Source organism: Microtus pennsylvanicus, chromosome 14 (assembly GCF_037038515.1).
Source record: "Microtus pennsylvanicus isolate mMicPen1 chromosome 14, mMicPen1.hap1, whole genome shotgun sequence".
Taxonomy (NCBI): Eukaryota; Metazoa; Chordata; class Mammalia; order Rodentia; family Cricetidae; genus Microtus; species Microtus pennsylvanicus.
Genome location: NC_134592.1, coordinates 54,320,522 through 54,348,284, shown reverse-complemented (window position 1 = coordinate 54,348,284; position 27,763 = coordinate 54,320,522). Strand labels below are relative to the sequence as shown.

Genomic DNA, 27,763 nt, shown 5'->3' with positions numbered 1-27,763 from the left:
TTTCTATGGCTAACTAGTGTGGCTACTGGGATTAAAGGTGTGTGTCAGCACTGCCTGGTCTGTAAGGCTGGCCAGTGGGGCTGTTTTACTCTCTGATCTTCAGGCAAGCTTTATTAAAATACAAATGAAATACCACTATGGGGTGTGTGCATCAGAATTCTGAATTACTTGCTCCAAGACTAAAATGAAGGCATTGGTAGCACTTGGTTGTTTTTTCATATGACCTAAATATGTCTTTTTGCCTGTACCTGTTTCTTAGAGAATACTTGATAATCAAATGAAATGGCCTGTTTATTCCAAAGTAGTTTTCGTTTAACATAGCCTCTTCTATTCAGTTCTTTGAAGTTTTTTTCCAGTATAGTTAATTATTAGATTAAATAATCTAATCAGAACAAAGACATTAATTGTAAAACTCGTCTGCTCCTGTAGAGTGTGTGCACATGTGCACACGTGTGCCACAGTTCACACGAGGAGGTCAGAGGACAGCTTGCACAGAAGTTAGTTCACTCCTTCCGCCATGTGGTTGATAGGCTTGGAGGCAAGTGGCTTTACCCACAAAGCCATCGTGCAGCCCTTGGCACAAGCTGGAGTTGTTTGGGGAAAGGGAAACTCAATTGAGATTGACCTGTGGTGTATTTTCTGAATTAGTGATTAATATGATGGGACCCAGCTCATTGGGTGGTGCCATTCTGGGCAGATGGTCCTGGAGTATATAAGAGAGCAGGCTGAGCAAACCTTGAGGAGCAACCCCATAAGTAGCACCCCTACATGGTCTCTGCATCAGCTCCTGCTTCCATGTTCTTGCCCTGACTTTCCTGGGTGATAGACTACAAACTATATATATTCCTGAGGTTGCTTTTGGTCATGGTATTTCATTACAGCAGCAAAAACCCTGGGACACATAACAGCTCTCTGTGAGAACCAAAGAAGTCCATTATACAGGCCATTTTTCTCAGTGGGATTACATCCCACTAGGCTCTGCCCTGGAATGGTTCCACATCACTTCCCAGCACTGTTTTACTGAGGACCAAGCCTCTAGCACATGAGCCGTTTAAAGCACACTTAAGTCACAGCAGAGCGTAGGCTTGTGATGCCACCACTGCAGAATTTTCAGATGTGTAAGTCTTGAAGAGTAGGAGCTCACTGAATGCCTTCAGGGTGAGTCCTGAAACTGATTTTTATTATTTCTGCCCACACTGGCTACAGCTCAGGCGGCCCAAATATAGCAAAGTAGGCATAGGAATGGCTCTGGTATAATTCAGCCAGCTGTCAAGGTAGATTTCATGCAGTTTTTGATATGCATGCAGTGTGACTACTATCTCATGCTTCCTGCACTGTGCTTTAGCCACTCTGATGGACTGGATCTTCTCAAACTCTATGATAAACCGTCCCCTTTAAAAGTTGCTCTGTTAGGTGTTTGGTCAAAAAAAAAAAATGGCACCAAGAAATGGAGCTGTTGCTAAGGTAAAATTGTACAGTTCATAGGCCTTTGGAACTGATTTGTGGGAAGAAAGTGGAAGGGGTTGGAGCTCGTGTGTAAGGAATTCTAGATCTATTGTGGTGGGAGTCTGGGAGACCAGAATGCCAAGAGAAATGTGGATGGTAATGGCTGGGCTCAAGAGGTTTCAGAGGGGTACAGAGACTATCTGGAATGGGAACAGGCCATTTGTACTATATTCTGGCAAAAAACAAACAAACAAAAACAAACAAACAAACAAAAAACAACCCTGGCTATATTCTGCCGATATCCTGAGGATCAGAGTGAGACCTCATTTCAGAAAATAATGCACTAATTATATATTTGGAAGAGGAAATTTTAAGACAAAATAGTGTTATGGGAAGTTTGCTCACCTGGATTCTTTCTGATCCCAGCCATGGCAGCTGTCTTGGCTCTTATACTCTGGAGAGCAAAGAATTCTCATCAGGACCTAGGTTGAACAGGCAGTCAAAATTTATTTTTAGCAAGTGAAGGTGAAAGTATATCCTCCAGTGTGAGAGCAAATGGAGCTGGCCTTCAGAATCTGGACTAAAAATCTTGGTCTACCAGTTCCCTTTCCCTTTCCCAACACAGTGGTCTTTTTCCTGGAATACAGAAGAATTTCTTAGAAGCTGTCCTTAACCACAAATCATTGTTGCTACAACCAGCCACATTAGAAGAAGAGAAATTTACTAGAGGCAAGGACAGTGGTGCCCTGTTGAGAGCTCTTCAGGGGCCTGCTGGTACCAGCTGAGACTGGCTCCCCTCCACTCCCCAGCAGGGCCGGTCCTTCCTCTTGTCTGGTTTAGTTCGGCTTTCCTATAGCCCATGGCAAGTTCTCTTATATTTAGAATTCCTGACTTCACTGTTTTTACCTTATAACAATATTCAGGCTGTGTTTATTTTTCAAAAAAAATAATTCATTTTAATCAAGTGTATTTGTCTGTGCGTGGGTCCCTGTGGCAGTCAGAGGTGCTGGATCCACTGGAGCTGGAGTTACAGGTGCTTGTGAGTTACCATATGAGTGCTGGGAATTGAACTCTGGGACTCTTTAAGAGCAGTGCATGCCCTTAACTGCTGGGTCTCTCTCCATTCCCTCAGGCTGCGTCTTGGTTACTGCTCACTGCCCTTATCTAAGTCTGGTGCTGAAGGAGTTTTCTGCTTGAAATCTATTGCCTAGGAAATTATTTTCTCAGATGTAGGCACCAAGGCATTGTGGCCATTGCAGTTATGGCCCAAGGGATAATATTCTATATCTTGAGCTGACAACTGATCTCAGTAGAGTGAGGAATTCTGACAACTTGCACCTGATTCATGAAAGCTTCTGAGGCCAGGCACTGTGTGGCAGTATTAGATTCCTTGCAAGAGATGTTGAAAAGGCATTGGGTTAAGCTGTAAAGATAAAACCTTACTAGTAGTACAGACCTCTTGGTGTTAGAGATGACATCCCATTGAGGAAAGCTTCAGGAGTGAAATGGGGCTGATTTTCTAGACAGTGTGAGTGCTGCAGACTGGAAGGGCAGGGCTGCCCAAGCCCATAGGAGCTCAAATGATTCCATTAGAGTCTCAGATGCCAGGTAGATTGCTTCAGCGTTCTTGTGCTGCTAAGTATGGGTCTTGTTTTGTTCTGACCTCCTCTTGCTATGCCCCCATTCTTAGCTTTCCAAACGGGAATATTTTCTCACTCCCACTGTGTATGTGTGTGTGTGTGTGTGTGTGTGTGTGTATGTGTGGTTATACCAAGTATACAAAATGTATGTTTGTGTCTATGTATATATGTATATGATATATATGTATGTGTCTCTATATACTTTATACCACATTCTTTCCCAGTGGATGCTATTGATATTAATGTACTTATAAACTCATAAATATTTCAAGTTTACTATACAAATAAATTCACTTCATAGTCTAGTAGACAAATGAATAGTAATACATTTGAATCAACAACATAAAGATACTACAGGTAAATTATATATTAAATTTTTACATGATTGTGGAAATTAAACTAATATAGGAAAAATAAGTTACTTTTACTACTGTTAATTTAAGTCTTTATACTGGTAACTGATTTTAGTGTGTTTGTATTGAGTTATTTGTACATAATTTTGTATCATGATTAAAAAGTTGTGGAGTTTCTGTGATCCTTGTGCAAACTCAAACCAGACTAAATCCCAGTGTGGAGAGGGGAGGTGGCCATGAAGTCCTACCACTAACAGAGGCACCATTGGCAGTTGTTGGCTGCTGGGTGAGGGAAAATGAGCTTCTTTAAGAGTGTTGCCCCAGGTAATTGACCACTTTTAGTGGAAGGCCACACATTCAAGAATGTATGGGTAGTGCAAGTTAGACTACAATGATGGCTAAAAAAAATAAGACACTAAACTGGGTGGGTATGGAAGGAGGGGCGGATCTTGGAAAAGGTGAATATGATCAAAAGATGTTGTACAAATTCCTCAGATACTATTACATTAATAATAATATATTAGTATTATACACATTCTATGTAATTCAAGCAATGTGTAAATGGGTAAAATGGGATTGGTGCTTTACCTGGGGAGGGCGATAGGAGGTCAATACAGAAGGAAAAGGGGAGGAGAAGAAAACAGCACTCAAAGAATGCCTGCAGAAACCATAAGGAATCATACTATTATTTAATAAAGAGTTATATACAATATATATGTCTATGTGTATACATTTTCATAATTTTAAAAAAATTGTTATCCCACTTGGGCTGACAGTGCTTCCCCCAGGAACCATAGACTATCTAATAAAAACCCAAATGCCATGCATGAGAAACCCTCTTTTGGGTAATCAATCAGAAGTCCAAGAGACTCAGACTTCTAGACTATTGGGGTTGCCATTGACTAATTCCCAGTGGCTGAAGATTAGTCCCTATATTTGAAGACACCATGTACTTCAGATGCAAGACCCTGAGTATCTGAGCTCAATCTGACTTTGGAGTCTCCTCCCTGAGGACTAACCTTAACATTACTGGAAGGTAGGGAAGCAACCGATATTCCTACCCAGCTATGATGCCAATGAACCACAGCAATGACCAGCATGGCACCATAACCCAGAGGATAGAGTGGTGTCACTCATCTTGGTGGTAACCATCAACTCTCTAATTGGGCTTGAGGTCTTCCCAACAGGAGAAAAAACATGCCTGGTACCGGGAGCCTAGTTGTCTGTCTACCTGGGTATAGTGAGCAAACAGATTTTGGGGAGAGCATACTGCCAACAGTTTAGTAAACTAGCATAATACCTAATTGTATTCTAAATATTTATCCTTATATCCACAGATAAGCATGAATCTTACCCCTCATTAAAGAAATTTCTCTTTGCAACAGACAGATTATTACAGGAAAACAGAACTAGTCAAAATGCAGAGAACAAGTGATCTTAGGCTACCCAGCCTCATTTATAAACATCTGCAACACAACTTTAGTACCCAAGGGTCAAGAAACATCACATAAGGGGGTGAAAAGATCTAAGAGTCACATAACCAGGAAGCTACTGTGAGATTGTGACTCCTAGAAATAGCAGGGAAGCTTCACCTCAACAATATGGCTGTCTAAACAAGACATGAAGTACAAGACCAATAGACATGCTAGGAAGGTGGAAATCTCATGGAGTCCCACACATAGACACAGAACTACAGGCAACTAAGGAATGCTGAGAGCAAGAATAATAGTCTTCCTCAGGGATGAGCCCACTAGTTGGTTAGCCGATGCTTAGTGCTCAGTTCTGGAATTATATGAGTACAAATAACACCAAAGGTCTGAAATGCATACATATGCATATGTATACACATATATTTGTTATTGGGAGCAAGGGGGTACAGGTGAGGTACTGAAGGGAGGAAAGGGAAGGAGAAAATAATGTAATTGTATTTTAACCTAAAAGAAAACTTTATGTATTATTTCATCAGTTTAGTCAGATATCTTCTTTATTCATGGATGGCTCATCTGTCTAAACTTCCAGGTTTCAGTGTTAAGCTAACGAGTTACCTACCTTTTACTCTGAGTAGTTCTTCTTGAACGGCAATAAAATTATTCCTTATGGGATAGTCTGTTTATTCTCATTATTGTTAGTTGTTTTTATTATTATTCAGTTTAGTTTCTAATTTTCCTCTTCATGTATGCCTTGAGTTGGCTGCACTGCTTATCGATGTGATGGGCAGTTCAGCTATTTGCTGACATCTCTTTTTTTTTTTTTGGACATAAGGTATGTTTTATTTTCACCAGTCATACATTTTTTTCTATAATATTCCAGGGCCAACTGGTTTCATTTAGCAGTTCAATTAGTAAGGAGTCCCCCTTCAGAGACCCATGTGCTGGTGGCATTGGCTCAGAGTGCCCAGGTTCACAGTGCACTTTTTGGCCGAATCTTGCAGGCAGTTCTTCTTCCACATGATGAAGGGATCTTGGAAATGCCCTGGTGGGGTGCAATAGGGTGGGGAGAAATCCTCTAGTCTAGGCTGTTAAGACATTTCACTCTACTTATCCTGCTTAGTGGTCTCTTTGGTTGGCAGGGTGTTCCTCTCCTATGTCTTAATTTTCTTCAGATTGGCCTTATGGAAGCTTGTGATTTCCCCCATGACCATCTTGTCTTCCATTTTCTTACAACCTGTGGAATCTCTTCCCATCCCAAGTTCAAGGTGCTCTGCCACTTGCGTTGCTGAGGCAAGAGACTGACACCTTTGATTTTGTTTATTCCCAGCAAAAAGTTACATGATTTGATAGAGAAATAATTGTAATTCTGGCAGTTGGTCCAGTGGTATGCACATGTAATTCCAAGCACTCAGGAGGCGGTTTGAGAAAGATTGTGAGTTTAAGGTCACGTGGATTATAACCAGACTTAGTCTCAAAATGCTAAAACAAAGCAAAACTACTTGGTGATGGAGAAACACTCATAAATAGTATTAGTTAACTACATAGACTGGAGTTATAAACACTTCCTTTATGGGTCTGGGGTCATTCAGAGATTCGCCAGTCTGGCTATAAATCATTCTAAACAAAGGAGAAGCCGTTTTTCAGAAACTGGTGCCAAGTCTAAGAGCAGGGCAGTGCTTCCAAATGTAGCTCATAGCCACATGTGCTATAGATTTATAAAGGCAAAGAAGATAGTTACATTCTGTTTACCTGCAAGCAGGTTACATTCTTTATTGCAAAGTCTTGGAAATCTCTACCAAAACAAGCTTTGTTTACAGAAGCAGAAACAGTTATGACTCATTATCTTACATAAACAACAGTTTTGTTAAAATTGTACAAAACCAGGCAATTACAAAAACAGTCCTTAACTTTTGGAGGTCCAATTTTGTTTTATAGTTCTCTCAAACATGATAATTGTAAACTTTTAAACATAAACTTAGTCATCACACTTGAGAATTTCCTGAGCATATGTGTAGCAAGTTGAGTGCTATCCGGTACCCTGTGCAGCTGAAAACAGGTTTGTAAAGATTTAAAATCACTATAAGGCAAGTAGTTAGATCTAAGTAGTGAATATTAAAGAAGTTCATACAATGATCAATAGGTGTCGCTGTTTCCCATGAAAATTTAAATTATGAACTTTGCTTCATTGTTTGAGTATGCCTCTTATGCACAATTTGGGAACTATAGGTCAGAGCCAGTAAGTTTGTCTGTTTCTCTGTCTTTGTATCTCTCCATCTCTGTCTCTGTTTCTCTCTGTCTCTGTCTTTCTCTGCCTCTCTGTCTCTGCTTTACTTTGTGATTATCTATGTTATAGTTAGAAGACAGTTCATTAGTTCTGGGTAAAATCCCATTCTCATTTCATATATGTATTAGAAAATAGCATAAAACCCATTTTAATTAGACAGTTCAGTGACATTAACTGCTATTTCTCATCATCCCAATTGTAATGACTCCCTATTTTCTCTTGAGTCCTTACTAACATCTATTCTACAAACGTCTATAGCTATATTTTCTTTTTAAAGTATCTCATAAAGCAGCTCACAGTATATTGTCTTTTAGTGTGATTTTACATTCCCACGAGCAGCACCTAAGTTTTCATTTTTCTCCCCATCCTTACAAAGGCTTGTTTCTTTTTTCAGTACTTTTATTGTGTCAGTCATCATCATGCATGAATAATGTCTCATAGTTCTGATTTGTCTTTCCCTAATGGCTGCTGATGTGAACATCTTTTTAATGGACCTTCTATCTCTCCAAGCATATATCTTCATCGCAGAAAGATCTGTTCCAGTCATTTCTATTAGTATTTTGTTGTTGAAGGCGATAGTGGTGTATTCTGAGAATTTTCAGGTTATTTTGGCAAACCATTCCTGATATTCGTTCATTTATTTTACGTTTACCCAGTGTTTTTCTAGACAGTTCCTTGACCACCAGGGAGCCTTACAGTCTTTGAGGACTGTGTCTGTGATAGAGCACTCTTTCAGATTTCAGCTAGAGTAGCTTTCAGCCCGGACACCAGCCTGCAGTGAAAGCTTAAGGATGTCTCCTGCCCAACTGAACGTGCTTCTTGTCTGGACTGCATGGTTTTCTAAAATCCCAGTGCACACGCTGCGTTACGCATGTGTTACTTGCCACAGTCTCCTCAAATTTCTCTGTGCTTGGCCTGTTGTCCATCTCCACCTCTAACCTTTTGCCCCGGACCCTGTCATGTAGGATCAGTGTTTGATGCTTTTCCTACCTGAGTTCTGTGTTGGACAAAACAGAAAGGAGGTCTGTGCACCAGTACTCCTAGAGCAGGTTAGCATGGCTGTGTACAGCAATGTATGCATCAGCTTAGCTTTGCTTCCTACCGTTACATGTAAATAGTTACTTCAAGAACAACGCCACCACTGCACAGAGAGAACACGGGAGAAGAATCAGTGGGGAATGCAGTAAAACTTTCTTCCTATTTTTCATGTATTTTGCTCATAATCTTCCTCCTCCCCAACTCCTCCCAGAGAGCTCCCACATCCCTACCCACCCAATATCATGCTTTCTTGTGCACTCACCCTCGGGTAAAAGCAAACACCCCAAAATACTAACCAAACAAAAAAGTTTGTGTGTGTGTGTGTGTGTGTGTATGTGTGTGTGCATGCATGCGCGCGTGTGTGCACACGCCCACACAGACACACACATGAGAAAAACAACAGCAACCACAAAAAATACCATGAGTCCATTTAGTGTTGTTCAACTACTCTTGGGGTTGGGTCCTTCGCTGGAGTGTTGTGGATTTACCCACTGACACACCAATGAAGAAAAGTGGTTTTCCCTTTCCCAGCAGGTATCAATTACAAATAGATTTTTAGTTAGGGCTGAGACTTTGTGCCCACATCCCCTTCTCCCTGCTGGGAGTTTTTCCTTGTTTGAACCAGTGCAAGTCTTATATATGCTGTCACAGATTCTGCAAGTTTATATGTGAATTATTCCTGTTGTGTCTGAAAGATGCTGTTTCCTTGGAGTTCTCCACCACCCCTAGCTCCAAGAATCTTTCAGCCTCTTCTTGTTAATTATTTCCAAAGCCTTGAGAAAAGGGGTTTGATGATCACATTTATGGCTGAATGCTCCACAGCTTTAGCACAGTGTCCAGTCGGTAGGTCTCTGTGTAAATTACGACAATAGGAAGTTTCTCTGATGGGAGTTGAGTGATGCTCTGAAATATGTATGGGCAGAGCAATTATGAGTCATTATGATTGTTGTGTTCAGTGGAATAATAGTAGTGAGTGTTTTTTTTTTTTATGACCTAGCTAGTCTCAGGTCCTTGGCCACTGTAGAAGTTTCAGGAATGGGTTTCATCTCATGGAGTGTGCCTTAAATCTAATTTTAAAAGTGGCTAGTTAATCCCATAACATTTGTGCTACTGTTGTACCAACACATCTTGTTTTATGGTCTCTCTTAAAAATTGTGTTTTATGTACAGAAGCTGTTTTGTCATCCAGAGCAGTATGTTTTTTCCTTTCCTTTTTAAAATTTATTTTATAAAACAATCTTTTCTCATTTTATATACCAATCCCAGTGCATTTTCCCTCCCTGTAGTTCCATGCCTGCTCTATGCGCCACACACTGCAGTATGGTTCATGAGTCGGGGAAGGGACAGAAACACACACAGACAGCCAAAAATGCTCTCTTTTTTGTGTTCCAGGACAGCTTATATAGGGTCTCCTTGACTAATGGCAATGCCTTAACTCTCGGCTGCAAGCCTACCAGAAACCACTCCTTTGCCATCAGGAACTCCTGAGGGTCTCCTGCTCAGAGCAGCTGCAAGCATAGGAAAACAAGTTAGTTCATCGTAAAAAAAAAAAATCATTATTATATTTATTTATTTTATTTATGAGTGTGTACACCCCTACTGCTTGTGGGATTCAATTCTTTCACCTTGTGAGTACCAGGGGTTGAATTTGAGTTATCAGTCTTGAGAGCAAGTGCCTTAACCTGTTAAGCAATCTCACAAAGTCCCCACAGCCCCTTTAAACTACTACTCTGGGATAATTTTTTAGTTCACTATTTTGCCGTCAGTAATATTTGTCCTGTGCATTTGCATATTCCATATCATTTGCCTGTCTTTTGCATTGATTGAGAAGACTAGTGCTCTCTTATTTCATTAGCTCAAGTGAGTAATTTGAAGAATATAAATTGGCCATTTTTCTCAGCACCTTAGTTTTCCACTGAGCCAACAACTCTCTATATATATGTATTTATATATATATAAATTTAGTTAAAAATTATATATATACGTATGCATGTTTATAATTTTTAACTAAATTTTCTATGTTTTTTTATTACTTAGTTTTCTAAGACCTTTGTGCTAGATTTTAGCTAAATGGTCTAAAACAATTGAGTGTTCAGATTTTCTCCAAAGGCTCATTGTACAGATCAACTCTTAATATCACCCACCACATTTTTACTGATTTGTAAGCCGTACATGGCTAATTTTTAAATGTATTACTGTACTCAAGGTAGGCAAGAACATGCTGGTAGTTACCGATAAAAGATTGGCTCTCTGGCAAAAGGGAATAAAAAGACCGTAATTATAACCTTCAGATCTGGTTTTATGTAAATACCCTATCTATGACTGATTGCTAAAGACATGGCACCTCTTATCTTTGAGTTTGTAAGGCCTTAGTAGCTTTTGGCAACTGACTTCAATACTATAGTTAGGGAACTCTTATTGTTACAACAAGTGGTCTGTTGTGGTTTATGGATGAGCCACAGGAATCTTATCATATAGTAGTCTGTATTGGAAGTCCTGTGGCCTCTCTCTTTGTCTGTCTGTATTTCTCCCTTCCTTCCTCCTTCTCTCTCCCTTTCTCTCCCTCTCTTTTTCTCACTAGCTCTCTTCACCCCGATATGTACCTCAGTCAGCAGAGTACTGGATTTACAGGCATGTGGACCACCACAACTGTTAGAGAACCGGGGTGTAACTAGCAATATTTTTAAGGTAGTAAATTGGCTTTTATTTGGGCAAACTTCTGCACTTTTCCTTCTAGCACATATCTGTATTATAAGTCATGTCTGTCAAGTGCATACAAGTCTGTTTTTCTTACTTTAGCAAAACGCCTGAAGTTGGGTACTTAACAAGAAAAATAGTTCACTTAGCTCACATTTTTGGAGGCTGGTATTCCAGACAGCATTGTGCTAGTTCTGCATAGGATCCTCCTGGTTGTATTACCTCATGGTAATTGACATGACAATGTCTACAACACAGGGAGCAATGAAGGATCATTGTGAATCAGGAAGCCAAAGAGATGAGAGGAGTCAGACTTGTTCTTTCAATGATTCATGCCAGGAAATAAGCATTCTAAGGTAGATTCCTAATGACCTGAAAAACTCCCACTGGGTGCTGCCTCTTAAAGGTTCCATTGCCTTTCACATCACTACAATGGGGACTGAACTTCCAGCAAATCAGCCCTTGAGGGACAAAGCATATCCAATCCATAATAATGGCCTTATTTGAATGATTGACAGATCCAGGAAATGGTAAAATTTTCTGAACTCAGAATTGCTTGGTGACATTTGATGATAGCTAAAGTCTCTGACTAGGCCCAGGATGGGTTTGCTTACAGTCTTAAAAAGTAATGTACTGGCATTTATATTAGGCAGACTTCGAATCTCTGCTGCTGTCTTTTTGACAATCTGCTGAAGTAGTCATTGGTTTTCACCCATCTTCATTCTCACGTCAGCAGAAAGAATCCTTTTTCTTTGAATATTGAGGCCATGATGTCCTAGTCTCAGGGATCTAGAGGCACTGCCTAAGAGTGATCCTTTTAAACTCTCTGTTGATTATTTTGCCTATGGCTCAATTCAAATTCAAATTTCTTTATTCAGTCTTAAAGAATAGGCTTAGTAATAGTAATAGAATACCTTTAGTAAAAAGACAGAGCATTGCCAAACCCAGAGAGTAAGGAATACCAAGTTAATATATAAAGATCCTGCATGTCCCTGGTGTCTCAAGCTTAAAGAATTCACAAATCTTTTTATTTTAACTAATTTATTTATTAAGGATTTCTGCCTCCTCCCCGCAACCGCCTCCCATTTCCCTCCCCCTCCCCCGATCAAGTCACCCTCCCTCATCTGCTCGAAGAGCAATCAGGGTTCCCTGACCTGTGGGAAGCCCAAGGACCGCTCACCTCTATCCAGGTCTCCTAAGGTGAGCATCCAAACTGCCTAGGCTCCCCCAAAGCCAGTACGTGCAGTAGGATCAAAAACCCACTGCGATTGTTCTTGAGTTCTCAGTATTCCCCATTGTCCTCTATGTTCAGCTAGTCCGGATTTATCCCATGCTTTTTCAGACCCAGGCCAGCTTGCCTTGGTGAGTTCCCGATAGAACATCCCCATTGTCTCACCTGTCAGAATGGCTAAAATAAAAAACACCAATGATAGCCTTTGCTGGAGAGGTTGTGGAGAAAGGGGTACACTCACCCATTGCTGGTGGGAATGCAAACTTGTGCAACCACTCTGGAAAGCAGTGTTTCAGTTTCTCAGGAAATTCGGAATCAACCTACCCCTGGATCCAGCAATACCACTCTTGGGAATATACCCAAGAGAGGCCCTATCATACAACAAAAGTATATGCTCAACTATGTTCATGGCAGCATTGTTTGTGATAGCCAGAACCTGGAAACAACCTAGATGCCCTTCAACGGAAGAATGGATGAAGAAAGTATGGAATATATACATATTAGAGTATTACTCAGCAGTAAAAAACAATGACTTCTCGAATTTTGCATACAAATGGATGGAAATAGAAAACACTATCCTGAGTGAGGTAAGCCAGACCCAAAAAGAGGAACATGGGATGTACTCACTCATATTTGGTTTCTAGCCATAAATAAAGAATTCACAAATCTTACCAGGACTTAATTTATAGTAAGATTTATAACCAACTTTTTATATTATCTGGGTGCTGCAATTTGCATTTGCTCTTCCGTTCACAAAGGCCCATGGCACTGCTGGAAGGTGGTAGAACCATTTTAGAGGTGGGACCCCATGTGGGTACAGTATTGAAATTTAGAGAGTAATGCAATGCAGAGTTTATTTGGTATTTAAGTGGAGTTATACTTCATAGCTAGAGTTCTTATTCCTTGGAGTTGTCATAAGCCAGACAGTAAAAGCCATTCTGATGAAATTTCAGGTGGAAATGAAGACCATGTTTTAGAAAATAAAATAATATCTATCTTTATCATTCAGAAAAAAAATGTGGTAAGGTACTTTGCTGATGACTGTGAGGACCTGGGCTTGATCCCCAGCACTACAAACAACAAAACACAAAATTAGTTCATTGGAATTGCCTTTATACTTTGTCAAGTGCAAAACTGAAGAGCTATGAGCTGGAATATCTGGTGGAGGAAACATCTGAACAGGAGAGCATTGAGGTGATTATATGACTGCAAGGGAAAGTGACTCAAACATGCAATTTATGATTAAAGGAGAATCCTATTGGGGAGCATCCACAACCAGGGATTAAGGTGCCTTTTTGTGAGTTCTTTGTCTCCTTGATTAAAAAATATATAAGTAAAAATGTACTCGAAGCAAGCTCAAGGACTATTTTATTAGATTTTGAGAGACAATCCACAGGGCTGGCAAGTGTAAATCTTAGCTGCTAGGAGGAGGCAGCTGGAGAAGAGATAGAGAGAGTCACCTTTTGAATTAGGGTCCAAGCAAACAGGCTGTGAGGTAATGGAGGTTGGCAAGCAGCTGCCTGAGAATGAGAAAGAGGACTATCCAGAGAGTTGAGGCAAGCATACTCAAGTTTTGATCTGTATCAGAAGAGATAAAGGGGGAAGGAAAGATTATGCCTTTAATAGGTTGTGATCTAGGTTTATCAGAAACCCCTGTGAACAACTGCTCCAACTGCCACTGCTTTCTCTTGAATAAGGAGTCAAAAGAGAATACTACTAGACTCAGGACTTTGACAGTGCCTCATTTCTCCCAGGTAAAAGATTTTGGGTTTAGTTATTTCATAACTGCTGAGAGGAGTTACTGTCGTGAACATTTGAATATATTATATATATGTACACATTTATATGTATGTTTATAAATTATTATTAAAGATACTTACATTATCAACTTCTTGGTGACAGGGCCTTACTTGGTAGCCTAGAATGTAGTAGAACTTATTGACCTTAAACATGGCAGTTCTGCATCAGCTTCCTGAATGAGTCAATCACATCTGGTTTTTATAAACATTGCAATAAGTTATAGAATTTACTTAATTTTGTTGCCCACATTTGTTATTGGTTTTTGTATAAGTTTAATAACTATTAATTGGTAAAAGGGGTTGAAATTTTGAAGCAGAATTGTATTTACCTTAGTTGGTGTTTCTATTGCTGGGAAGAGACACTGTGACCATGACAACTCTTGTAAGGGGAAGCATTTAACTGGGGTGACTCGCTGACAGTTTCAGAGGTTCAGTCCATTATCATCACGATGGGTCATGGCCATGTGCAGGCAGACATGTGTTGGTTACATCTTGATCAGAAGGAATCAGGAAGTTGACTGAGATATGGAAAGTATCCTGAGTTTAGGAAACCTCAGCTCACCCCCAAAGTGACACACTTCCTCCAACAAGGCCAGGTCATACCCACTCCAACAAAGCCACACTTCCTAAAAGTGCTGCTTTCTATGAGATTATTGGGACAAATTACATTCAAACTACTCTAGTTCCTATCACTATTTGTATTTATTATTCCTTTCTAAAAGCCATCAACTTTATTAATTAAAAATTGTTGTACATAAGAAAAATGACTCTTCTATAAAAAGGAACCATCTATGATGGAGATGACTTCTAGAATAAAATAGGGACTATTTTAGGTTCATAAAGTTATGAGTTGAGCAGATAATAAACTTGATGACTTGCACTATATGTAATTAAGGTGTTCCCCCAGTGTAGCATGTGGCCTCTGAGTACTTAATGAGTGTGGAGGCGTTCAGAAGAATGGCTCCATAGGCTCATATGTTTGAATGCTTAGTCACCAAGGAGTGGCACTATTTGAGAAGGATCAGGTGTGACCTTATTGGAAGTGTGTCCCCAGGGGTAGGCTTTGAGGTTTAAAATGTCCACGTCAGGCACAGTCTCTTGGCTTTGGATCAGGATGTAGCTCTTAGCTACATCTCCAGCACCAAGCCTGCTTGCCACCATAACCCTACCATGATGATAATAGACTAAACCTCTGAAACTGTAAGCCACCTCCAGTTAAATCGTTTCCTTTTTCATAGTTGTCATGGTCATGATCTCTTCACAGCAGTGGCACAGTGGCTAAGACAGTGAGGATGACGCTTGCTAAAGGTGACAGAGTGCCTATCCTATTCCTTACGTGCACTAAACTACTGATAACAACTTCATCATTGCTTAATTGTTAAATCTCAAGTAGGGAGTCATCCCAAGATGTTTAAGAAAAATACATTCAGCTACAAACATTTTCTTTCAGTTCTTGCTTGCTTAAAAGAAATGTGTAGTCTTTACCCAGTGTTACATGTTGTGAAATCCTGTGGGGGTAGGTATTTCTATAGTATAGTGTATTAGATATTCTAGCATAAAACATGTAAAATATTCTAACATAAAAGGAAATACTCAAAAGTGACAGAATGTTCACTTTTACTTCTGAAAAGTATGTATTCTTTTTAAATTTTTAATATCTCCCATTTCCCTCCCCCTCCCCCAATCAAGTCCCCCTCCCTCGTCAGCCCAAAGAGCAATCAGGGTTCCCTGCCCTGTGGGAAGTCCAAGGACCACCCACCCCCATCCAGGTCTAGTAAGATGAGCATCCAAACTGCCTAGGCTCCCACAAAGCCAGTACGTGAAGTAGGATCAAAAACCCATTGCCATTGTTCTTGAGTTCTCAGTAGTCCTCATTGTCTGCTATGTTCAGCGAGTCCGGTTTGGCAGGGAAGAGACAGAAATCTTAAATAAATAAATAAATAAATAAATAAATAAATAAATAAATAAATAAATAAATAAATAAAGTTTAAAAAGGTATAGGATAAGCCCAAAGTGAATGAAAATGGAAAACAAACAAAGACAAAATTAAAATCAACCGGGGGGAGGGGAGAGGCAGGGAGGGCGAGAAAAATGTAAAGCTCAATAAAATTTAAAAAAAATTAAAATCAAAATGAAAATTTTTAATCTCTCTCTCTCTCTCTCTCTCTCTCTCTCTCTCTCTCTCTCTCTCTCTCTGTGTGTGTGTGTGTGTGTGTGTGTGTGTGTGTAATCAGAGATTGCAAACTTCGCCAGAATCCTTTTATGCATCTTCAACATTCATCCTTTATGGCCAGGTCTGCTAAGCTTGTTTTATTATTCACATCTTCACAGTTTTTCTGTCCTGTTCATTTCTCTTCTTATTTTCTTTCTTCTCAAGAAAAATAATACTGATAAATTCATCAGGAGGCATATAATGTTTGTTTTATTTTGAAGTAGTTTCAATTCTTATCACAGGATAAAGTTTCCTTCCTTCCTTTTTTTTTTTTTTTTTTTTTTTGAGATGGGGTTTCTCTGCTGACAGCCCTAGCTGTCCTGGAATTTGCTCTGTAGGTCAGGCTGGCCTTGAACTCACAGACATCCACCTTCTTCTACTTCCCAAGTACCTACCTGGATTAAAGGTATTCACCATTTTCCTCCAGCTTATTTTCTGCTTTAGTATTTGTGGTTTTGTAAGTGATTTTATTACAAAACTCAAAATGGAAAGTTAATACTACAAGAAAGTATTTTGTAGGAATTATTATATTTCATAAATTTACAATCATATAAATGAAATTGTCCTAAAAGATGTAACATTTTTTTTAAAAAAATGAAAGACATTTCTAGAAGAGGAAGATGTCTTTTAAAAATAACAAAATAGCATGTATTGCCAGGTAGTGGTGGTGCATTAGGGAGGCATAGAGAGACTAATCTTGTTTTTGAGGCCAGACTGGTCTACATAGCAAATTCCAAGAAAAGTTCCGAAGCTACAGAGAAGCCCCTTCTCAAAAACAAACAAACAAAAAAAGAACACAAAAAAGTATATGTTAATTAATATATTCAATACTTTGTCTGGACTATGCTACAGTTGTGTTACTTAATTTTGTAAGTAATATTTTCAATTTAGTTAATTTTTTAATTTGATATAATTTTTTAAAAAAATAACTCTTTTTAAAAGCAATTTTGATTGAATGTGTATATGTACATCCTAAGATACTTTTTATAGTTTGGAAAAAGAGATACCATAGAACATGTACTAGTGGTTAAATTTCCTTGCTTTTTCAAGGAAAATTCCATGGTTTGATTTCTTATTTAGATTTTTCTTTGTAATAATGAATTTTTTTATATTACTTATGGAATAACTATTTTAAGATCCTATACATACTTTTTCATTAATGGAAAGGTTTATTAGTTTAAGTTGACTCCAAAACTTTAACTTTGAGATTTGTAGTTCCTCAGAAAAATGAATGGTATTGACTGTGACCTTGCTGATACTGGAAAAGAAATTCAAGCTATAGTCCAGACACTTAGTTTGGGACATTTAAAACTTGTTTCTAGTAATTGTATTGTACAACTAGATGCTGTCCATAGCTTTACAATTTATAGAATAAAATGCCTAGTTTATATACACCGTTGCTTGTTGGAAATAAGTTGGTTCTATAGTCTTAGGTAATTGCCTAGCTAAACAGTATGAGTTATGGGACTGTTATTAATTGTTCAAAACTCTGCTTAGCTGAGTATTAGTTAGCACTGTACCTATTCTCATATATGTGCCTCTATTAATGTCTTCCTTTGTTTGTGTGCATAGCTAAACTTTAAACTATGGAATAGTATTAAATATTTTTTCCAATTAGAGAAAAATCTATTGTTATGATATGGAATCAGTTGGATATTTATATGATTCGGTTTTTATTTATTTTAGAAGGATTTCTCTGGTAGCTGTTTCATTTGATTTCAAGTAGCTGTGCTTAAAAATTGTCATTAGAGATTGATTTGACCTGCTCTAATGCTTTCTATCTCAGCTATGCCAAGAACTTCAATTAGTTGTGTGGCATTGTAAGCTTTTGTGCGCAGGAGTATGCTATTGCATCAGAACTTGGCACCCACATGAATCTTAAGAAAACAGGCTGTTTGTTCCCGGCAGAAACTATTCTATAAGCTGACTCTGTTTTTATAGTCTGTTCTGTGCTAGATTAAGTGATTTAATTTAGTTTGGCTTGGAGCAAAACGTTTCAGGATATTTTATAAAATCCTGGTATATGATTAGCCCTCTGGAAATAATACTAGTTTTAGTTTTGCTGTTGTTTTTAAACCATTGGGCTGTGCCATGTCTTGTATTCTCAAGTGTTGTTTGCAATTTCATTGAAGGCTGCTACACCATTCAAAATAGTGTATGCTCTTTTTTTTTTTTGCAAATTTTGGAAATGTAAAAAAATAATACTTACTTTTTTTCTGAATTTGATGACCTTTCATGACTATTTGGGTAGTTCAGAGAGCAAGAGGGTGGTAGAGGAATGAATGAATAGTGAATGAATGCATGGAATTGATTTAGTGTAAGGCATTGTCTCATGCCTTATGGCGGCTGACAAGTCACAAGATCTGCAGTCCTGGCAAGTATGGAGAGCCTCTCTGCAGGCCTCAGAACCGTGAGCCTAGATGGCGGTGGTCTGAGTTGGAAGCCTAGTGGTCTGGAGCTCAAACAAAACTGGCATTTGAATCTGAAGGCTGTTCCAGGGAAGATAGTCAGGCAGTCTTCTCTGTACAAGTCAGCCTTTTTGTTCAGCAGCTCTTCCACCGATTGGCTGCATGGTGCGCTCTCATTAGGGAAGACAGTTAATTTTCCCAAGTCTGTTGATTTCAAACGTTAGGCTTATCCAGATAGACCTTATGGGCACAGGTAAATTATATCTTGGTCAAGCAGCTGACCCAGCCAAGTTGACAGATATATTCTCTATTAAAATGACTTTAGTGATAGGAAATAGTCTTTTTAAAAAAGAAAGTTGTTATGACTGAAGTAATATACTAAAAAGAAATGATCTGTTTCAGAAAAATGCTCATAATGTAGAATAATTTATTTTTCATTATAAATTTTAAAACCGCAGATTCCTGAGTTCTGAGACTATTACCAGTGGTTCCTAATTGAACTAAAAAATGTGATTTTAAGGAACGGTTTTGCCAGATGTGCTGACACAGCCTTTAAAATGAGCTCGTGAGCCCAGTGCTCAGGAGCCTAAGTCAAAAGGTTACTGAGTTTGAGGCCACCATAGAGTTCAAGGATAGCGTGGCTGATAAAAACCAAGTGATGATGTGTAGCTCAACAACCTGTACTTGGCTAGTATGTGCAAGTTTTATTCCCCAGGAATGAAATACAGTTTGTTCAGTACAGGTTTGCAAGAAACCCTTGCCATATCTATTAATTTTTTTTAGCTCTTTCATATACTTGATCCAAGCAAGCAAATAACTGCAACAAAATATAATTATAAAAAGGTTAGTGAGAGAGTCATTAAAGATGCTTCTTTTCTGTTTGTGCTTGCCCCTTTGGGTGGAGTGTGATGCCTCGGTGGTGTCCAGTTAAATCACAAAGTTACTTATAAATATTTAAATATTTCCAGATTAAAACAATTCAGACCCACACTAAAACAACATTATAGTTAAAGATAGGAAATCAAGTAAACATTTCTTCCTCTGATTGTCACCATCTTTCCTTCTAACTCTAAAGATCTTTTCTGCAGACAGTTCACTAGAAATAATTTCATGTGTGTTCCTGTTTAAGAAAAACACTGTATTTAAGCATGTTTAGATATAAATATAATTAAAATTTTTACGTTTTTTAATGTACCCACACAGTTTTTGTATTGCTTTGACAAAGAATATATTTCTATGGAAAATGTGCATTATTTTTATCTGTCAGAACAGTGTCTAGTTCATAGTATATAACTGCTTCTGTCCCCCCACCATCTGTCCATCACATCCCTGGCACTTGATTAACATCTCCCAAAGAAACAGAGATGCAGAAGATCAGAGGCCCGCTTCTCTGTATCTTCCTTGGATAAAGTTGTTGAGATATATCAGAAACAAAGAAATAAAATCTAACTAAATTAGGTTTATGAAGACAGCAATGTAGTTAATGTGACCTAAATTTAGATAAGAAACCTAGGCAACTTCTTTCTGAAGTGATGACTCCCTAGTCATGTCTGAATGATGTGAAAAACTGCAGAGGTCCAGGGAAGAGTCTAGGCAGAGGGAATAGCAAGTACAGAGGCATCAAGGCAAGAATTATCCAGGCGCGTATGAGGAACACAAGTCCAGTATGACTGAAGGATCAGCATTTGCCCTTAGAACCTCCTCTTGCTCTTCTGACTCCGAGGACCTCTAGCTGCTGTTGTGTGTAAGTAGGCAGCTGGCTGAAAGAAATTCTTTTGGAAAAAGAATGCATCAGGGTTTATGAATATTTGAGGGATTTTTCTACAGTAAGATGAAAAGTTAGTTAGACCATATCCTTATGTTGTATTTATGTTATATCATGTGACAACATAATTGGATCTTGAATATATGGTGCTTCCTTTTGTCCTTTTAATGAAACTGTTTACATAAAGGAACTGTCAACATTCCTAAATTTGGAAAACACAAAATTTGAAGTTTGTCATTGGATACATTGTAGTATTACAAATGATTCCTAGTTTGACACAAATTTAGCATAAGTAAACTCATGATTCAGTTAGAAGGAGATCATTTTGTTCGACGAACCAAAGCCAGAAAACAACAACAACAAAAGACAAATAAACAAAAAACCTTTGTGAAAATGTAGTTTTTATAAAGAAAGATTATTCCTTATTTAAAATAAGTTTTAAAAACCTTGAAGGGCCTGGAGAAATGGCTCAGGGGTTAAGAGAACCTGATGCTTCTCCAGAGGGCCTGGGTTCAATTCCCAGCACCCGTATGATGGCTAGCAGCCATCTGAGATTTCAGTCTCAGGCGTCTGACACGCCTTTCTGGCTCAGTAGTCACCGAGGCATGCATAGGTGATGCATGCAAACAAAACATCTTTATACATAGTTTTTTAATTCCTGGGTGCTATAACACTGGAGAATGAATCCCCACTAAAAAAAAAACTCTCTAAAAATATTAATTTTAAAGGTCAAATGTTAGAATTATTATCTTTTAGATAAATCTGAAATTTCAGAGTAGACTATGAATAAGTTTTATTTCATGAAGTGTTTTAATGCTGAGTAAACAAAGAGAGGTAAAACCATATTTGAGAGCATAGACATGTTTGTTTAAATTTTTCAGTCTACATTTTTTGATAAGTATACGTAACTGTATCACACATTGAGATTCCCATGTACTTATAGAGAAAAGGAGGTATGGAGTTTGCTTAATTTTTATTTTTCTTTTATTCTTCATAGCAAAGCTTATTCCTTGGAGAATTAAAAGTAACTTGGAGGAATAAGGTTAAGGATTAAGGATGGAGAAAATTTTAACGAAGAAGTCTAATGTTATAATATGTTCATTTTATTAGTTTTTCAGAAACAAGGTATTCTTCTAGCACAACTTACAATTTTGCCTTGAAGTGAATTTTATTTTGTTTATTGATGTAAATTTACTTTCTGCAAATTACTAATAAGTAAGCAATTAACTTGTCTTATTAACATTTTTATTAGCAAGCTGCACTTATTTTAGTGCATACTCTAATATCATTCAGTTATTTTTAATATAAATATGTATTTTTCTGAAAGCAAGTTATTGATATGAAGTTACTAGTGATGATAGTCAATATTTTATTATTCTTAATCCTTTTCTTAAAAAAAGATAGAAGGGTAAAATATGTTACATGTTTATAGAACTACATCCCTGTTACAAAATATAGATACATTAATTGTTTGGACCATTAAAACATCTAATTTTTGATTAAGAATATGCAAATGTGCCATTAAATCTGCTTTTTAAGATTTTTCCAGTTTAATGTCTGAATCCAAATTCATAAAGAGTTGGAAAAATGAGATGTCTGAGCTATAGGATTCACAGGGATTTCATATGAAGCCTATTTAATCAGGATAACACAGTTATTAATATTCATAATGTCAGCTGGAACACAAATGACAGACTATGAGGCCTAAAAATTTTACTTGGTGAATTTATTAAAAGTAGCTTAAAAAATTAATGGAATTTAAGTAAAGTTGGTGAATATGAAAATCGTGTTAGCAGAAAAAAAATCTGTTAGAACTTTCTTTAAGATCATTTTGCATTGATGTCTTTTGACAGATTTCACTGGTACTTAAAGAAGATAGATGCATGAATGGTCATTTAAGAGGATTTAAACACATTGGCACATTAATTTTTACATGAATAATAAGTACTTTCCAAAAGCAATTAACTTACAGTGTACAAGATATGAATTGAAAAATAAGACTCTGACATCAAGGTCAAAGAAAATGTGCTGTACATTTTAAACTTCATGACAGGACTTTTAATATTTTGATTTAATTTATAGTTTACATAAGAAATTATTTTGAATATGATTTTAATGCATTTGAGAGCAAATTAAAGAGCACTGGTTTAGACTTTTTTCTTTCCCAAGGGGTGATGGTGTAGTGGTAAACATTATGAGTTTGCATTTATTGAAGACAAACATTTGTGATAATTGAAGAATTTTATTAGAGAACATGTTCAGCACTGCAGAAAGGCTAAGGGATACATGTTAGGGTTTGTGTTATAAATCGATGTTTTTAACACCGACATTGACTATAACGTCTTTAAAATACAAGTAAGCTTCCTAAATGTGTGACAACAAAGATCGTCTGAGCAGGACGTAAGTAGGTTTCTCCTTCATTTTAAACTAAGAAAGGAAAAAGTTAGTTCTGTAAATAAGACCAGGAGGCATTTTCTGTAGTGCTCCTATTCTTTATTTTTCAAATTATTCTTGAGCTGGATAAATATATCTGTAGTTAAGAGCTCTCTTCGAGGGGATCTGAGTTTGGGTCCCAGTATACTCACTGGGCATCTAACAACTGCCTGCAACTCCAGCTCTAAAACATCAGCCACCCTCTTTTGGCCTCTGCAGGCAGGCGCGCACACACACACACACACACGTACACATATTTTAAAAAGTCTTAAAATGACAGTTATACCAGCCATTATGTTTTATTATTAAACTTAAAAGCAAATTTAGGCCATTATATAAAGTCAATACATTTATGTCAGTTTAAACTTTTCACACAAACCTTGCTGCTTATGAAAGCATAGCTTAGTTGTGATGTTTACAACCTGCGTTGACAATCCAGATGGGAGTGAGAAGATTCATTTACAGTCAGTAAGTGCTATACAAGCATGATTTAGTTTCATTGAAAGTTTAGAAATTGCTCAGTTCATTTTGTTTCTCTGGCTCAAAGATTTTTACTTAGAAAATAATTTTATCGGTTCTACAAATTACTATAGTATAATACATTTATCTGGGCTTGTGGGATACATTATAATGCCAAGTTAATATGCCCTTATTTATTGGCTAGAGGCTTTTAAAGTTTAAGGTTTTCAAGTGGAAATCTTTGGCTCCCAGAAATTCACTGATCTGCCCAGAAGAGGGCAGCATTTTACTACATCAGGCTTATTAAAAAAATTGCCCTGCTTAGGCTGTCAATGTTTCTTGTAATTACTCCCAGTATATTTGTTGCTTGCTTATGAATTAACTTGCATTTATGGAACTAAATCATTCCAATCATTTAATTACACCTGAGGAGCTGAACTATAATTGCTTGCTTCCAACAAGGATCTGATATGGCTTGAGCAGTATTAATTTGGTGTTTACTTTTCTGAGTGCTAAAAGCATTAAAATGATTGTGCAATGGGATTACATTTTACTAATTGCTGGCATTCATTAGCTGGGTAAATGATGAGGAAGAGTGACTGTATATTGCAGAGGGATAAAATTATGGTTTTAAATAGTATATTACTAAGCACATTAAGGCCTGTAAGACATGCTTTAAAATACTCCAGAGGTTATTAAAGACTGTATTTTCTACATGTCTTGCTATATGAATCTCTTATTAAAATAATGCAATTATTATTAACCTTTTTGGGCAATATGTAGGGAAATAGCTTCATTGACTAGAACATATTTCTTTGATATTAATAACTTCCTATATTTTCAGCTAATCCAAAAGTAAATGAGGAACTTAGAAAAAGATTGCCAACTCCAGATCAACATATTTAGAGAAAATTGGAAAAGAAGAAGCTTCCTACAGCTTTATTTGAGTACTTTTTAAAGAACACAGAGTTCTAGCTGTGAGGTCTATCTAATTTCATCTTCTTTCAAAAGAAAACCTGAAGAAAGGAAAATAGGAAGAAAGGAAATAAAACCTGTATTACTTTTATCATATTTATTATAATAAATGCAAAAGAAAAGTTCCAATGATTTCATAAGTTAACGATTAAAAAATAATAGCAATCTTAAATTGCCTTTACAGGTGTTGAGTGTTTTATATAAATATATATGTAATAAATTCAATCAATAAATTTGAAGTTTTAGATAAAAAAGTTCAAAGCATGAATAGTAAAGTTTTAAATACACGAGGTTGTCGTTGAAGATGTAAGTCAAATAAATTACATATTCTGTAACCCAAGAAGATAGAACGTGTAAAAGTTTAAAACTGTATTTATGAAAGTATATCTGTGAAGAAATAAACATTTTTCTGAGAAAAAGACCTAACCTCACCTGTTGAAAGGCAGTTAATTTTCCTACTATAGATGTTTTAGAAAGCTATTTATTTTATAAGTCTGTTAAATAAAGGTAAGATTTAGGTATTTTTTGATATATTGTTTTAAGTTTATTTATCTAGAGCTGGCTTTATTTTAGCTTCAATCTTGGATCCAAAAGCAGAGACAGTGCCAGAGCAAACAAGAACAGAAGTGCACATGAAGGGCTGGTCAGAAGGTGGGGACGCTAGATATTAATATCAAGCGCTTTGGGTGGTGGCAGTTCAAGACACTAAATGAAGTGTATTTGTCCCAACAAATATGTTAGCCTAAAACAACAAGTACATACGCTCTCGTGGTTGCATGCGTTTGCACACACACACACACACACACACACACACACACACACACACACACACACACACGACTCACACAAAGAGATCTGTTGTGAAAGAGACATAAAGAAAGACATTAAGACATATATGTATCCCGCAAAGGAGCCATACATGGTCACAGAAAAGATTTTTTGAAGAGGAGAGAAAAAAGGTACAAATAAAAAGGAAAATGAACACAGAAAAGGATGAAGGAGACTGGGACAATGATTGGCTGAGCTAGACATACAGAGGCACAGTTAAAAAAGACAGAGAAAAGGACATACTTGAAGAAGACCTAAAAGATCTAGATATACACGAGGAGATCCTCATAAAGAAACACACATAGTGACTTGAAGAAAAGGAGAGATATGAGATTTGGAGAAGCACACATTATGAAGACAAAACTATACAGTGAACAAGGAAAGAAACACAAAACAGAAAAGCATAGGAACTAGCAGAGGCAAAAGACATCGAGAGTGGAAGGCTTGGGATGGGGAGACAAAGATGCACATGGGGACAGAGGAGAAGAACACATCAAGAGAGAAACATGAAGAACAGACTGAGACACAGAAACATACCTACAATACGACACACCCACAGACACTCGGGGACAGAGTCAGAACTGTGCAGAGATGTACAGATGCATGAAGATTGACTCTCAGACAGACAGACACAGGGAGACACAGAGAGGAAACATAGGTATGCAGAAACAGTGACACAGAAACAATGACAGTCTAAACCTTATGGCAGGCTGGTAAATGCTGAGGGGAAAGGAATATGCAGGAGGCTTAAGATGTATGCTAGTAAAATTCAAAAAATTTGAAATTCTTAGGAAGTAAATACTTTTGAACATGACATGGTACTTATAGCTTAAGACTTAAATATTTTTATTCATCTATTTTATTTCATTTCACCTTTATTATCTAAAATAGAGTACTTACTAAAAGGCTTCAGTCTTTTTTTTAGTTTGGGGTCCTTTTCTTTTAAAGAAAGTCTTTATAAAGTATGTGCTCTAAAGAAGAAGGCCGAAAGCTGTTCTGAGGGACAGTCTGATCACTGAGTAAATTACTGCATACAGTTTTGAAGTATAGAAAGGTACCGTGCTTTATGTATATTTTTCTTTGTTTGATTTTGATTTTCATAGTTACAACTTTCTATTTACACTGCCATTAGTGGTTTACCTTCTCGCTTGAGACTCTGGGCTGCTTTTGATGAGTTTATGATTCAGATAGCGGATTGAGTTCTGTGTTAAAGTGATAGTATACATTGTATTTGTATATGGTTTATTGTAACGATAGCAGTTTTGTCCCTGCACTGTTTGCATTTACTATTGATCTTTCTTTTTAAGTTTATGATAGAATTTTTTATGTGAACTGGAAAGAGTTTGTTGTGGGTATTTTCTTCTCTTATTCAAGTAAACAAGCAAACATTCTTATTTTGAATAGCAAAAAAGGCACTCCATTCAACTGAGGTACAAAATGAAATAAGAAGACAAATAATGATGTGCCTCCTATTTATATTCTCTAGTCTTAGGTCACATAGTTGTGAAAAACATCTTATTCACATTAGGTGGATGTTTAAGGGAATCACTTTTAATAAAGCTGGAGAGATAGACGCAGTAGAGGAAACACTTGCCAGGTGTAGCCAAGCAGCAAGGGACCCCTGATGCCTGGCTGCCTTTGGAAAGGAAAGCTTTAGGACCAAAAACATAGGTGCCAGATAGCTCGTAGGGAGGCGTGTGCTGTGAGAGAAGTGACTAAAACATTAATAAGAAAATGTGCATCTTCTAGGAGCTTTTGACAATAGAATACAAATAAACCGTTATTTATATGAGAATGGTAGTAAGCATTAAGAAGCAAGCAGGCAAATGCAGCATCTTGTCAGTATCACTTCAGCGGGGAGCTCTCACATGTCCTCTTCATCTGAAAGCTCTGTCTCACAGACATTACAGCCCATTCTTGTGATCAGTATCCTATTAAATCTTATTTTACCTTTATAAAAAAAGTGGCCTAATTAAAACTTACATAGCCATGGCTTCGCATTGTCTTGAATTCCACAAGGAATACCCAAGTTGCCTTTCTTTTCTGTATTTCTTTTTAAATACAATTTTAATTTTTAATAAAAAAAGTGTCACTTTCCTCCTCCTATTTCCCTATCCAACCCCTTCCATTGTCTTCCTCTCACTGCCCCTCAAATTTATGGTCCCTTTTTCTCTGTTATTGTTGCATATATACACATACATATGCACAAGTATGAACATCAATGCAATCTTTTACTGAATTTCTTCTACAAATATTGCCGAAACACTTTAAGTCCAAGAGTTTATTAAATAAATAATGTAGCAAACATGAGCATTTCCTTTGTGTTTTGTCATTATACACATTTTAGAAAATGTGAACCCAACATAGGTGGGATTGGTGGTGAAGGCATCTGAAAGCGTCAAGTTTTCTTAAGTAATTGAAATACAGCATTGAATGCCGGAATGAACAGAACTTCAGTTACTAAAAACAGCGTAGACACGTGAGCACTGCTGCAGTCTTCTGGCCTCTTAAATAAAGACGTTTTACCTTCTATAAAATCTTCCTGTTTCTCAGGATTCTTTTTTGTGTTATTTAAGAAGTAAGACAGAATATCATGAAGAACGTAAACATGTATTTGAACAGATAGGTTTATGGTTGGTTGTTTAAGTCCTTTTTAATCAATTACATGTAGCCCTTCATATCTGTGGATTATATAGCCAAGAGTTTAACCAGCTGGATGGATAAAATTTAAGGAAAACTTGTGTCTGGACTGAACCGGTGCAGATT

The 27,763-nt window shown here is 37.3% G+C and overlaps 1 protein-coding gene and 1 pseudogene across 2 annotated transcripts in view; one reads left to right on the top strand and one right to left on the bottom strand.

Moving 5' to 3' along the window:
- Mipol1 (mirror-image polydactyly 1) overlaps window positions 1-27,763 on the top strand; it is a 240,282-nt gene that overhangs the window by 9,733 nt on the left and 202,786 nt on the right. The gene's annotated exons all lie outside the window — the stretch shown is intronic.
- On the bottom strand, window positions 5,958-6,092 carry LOC142835214 (thymosin beta-10 pseudogene; annotated as a pseudogene).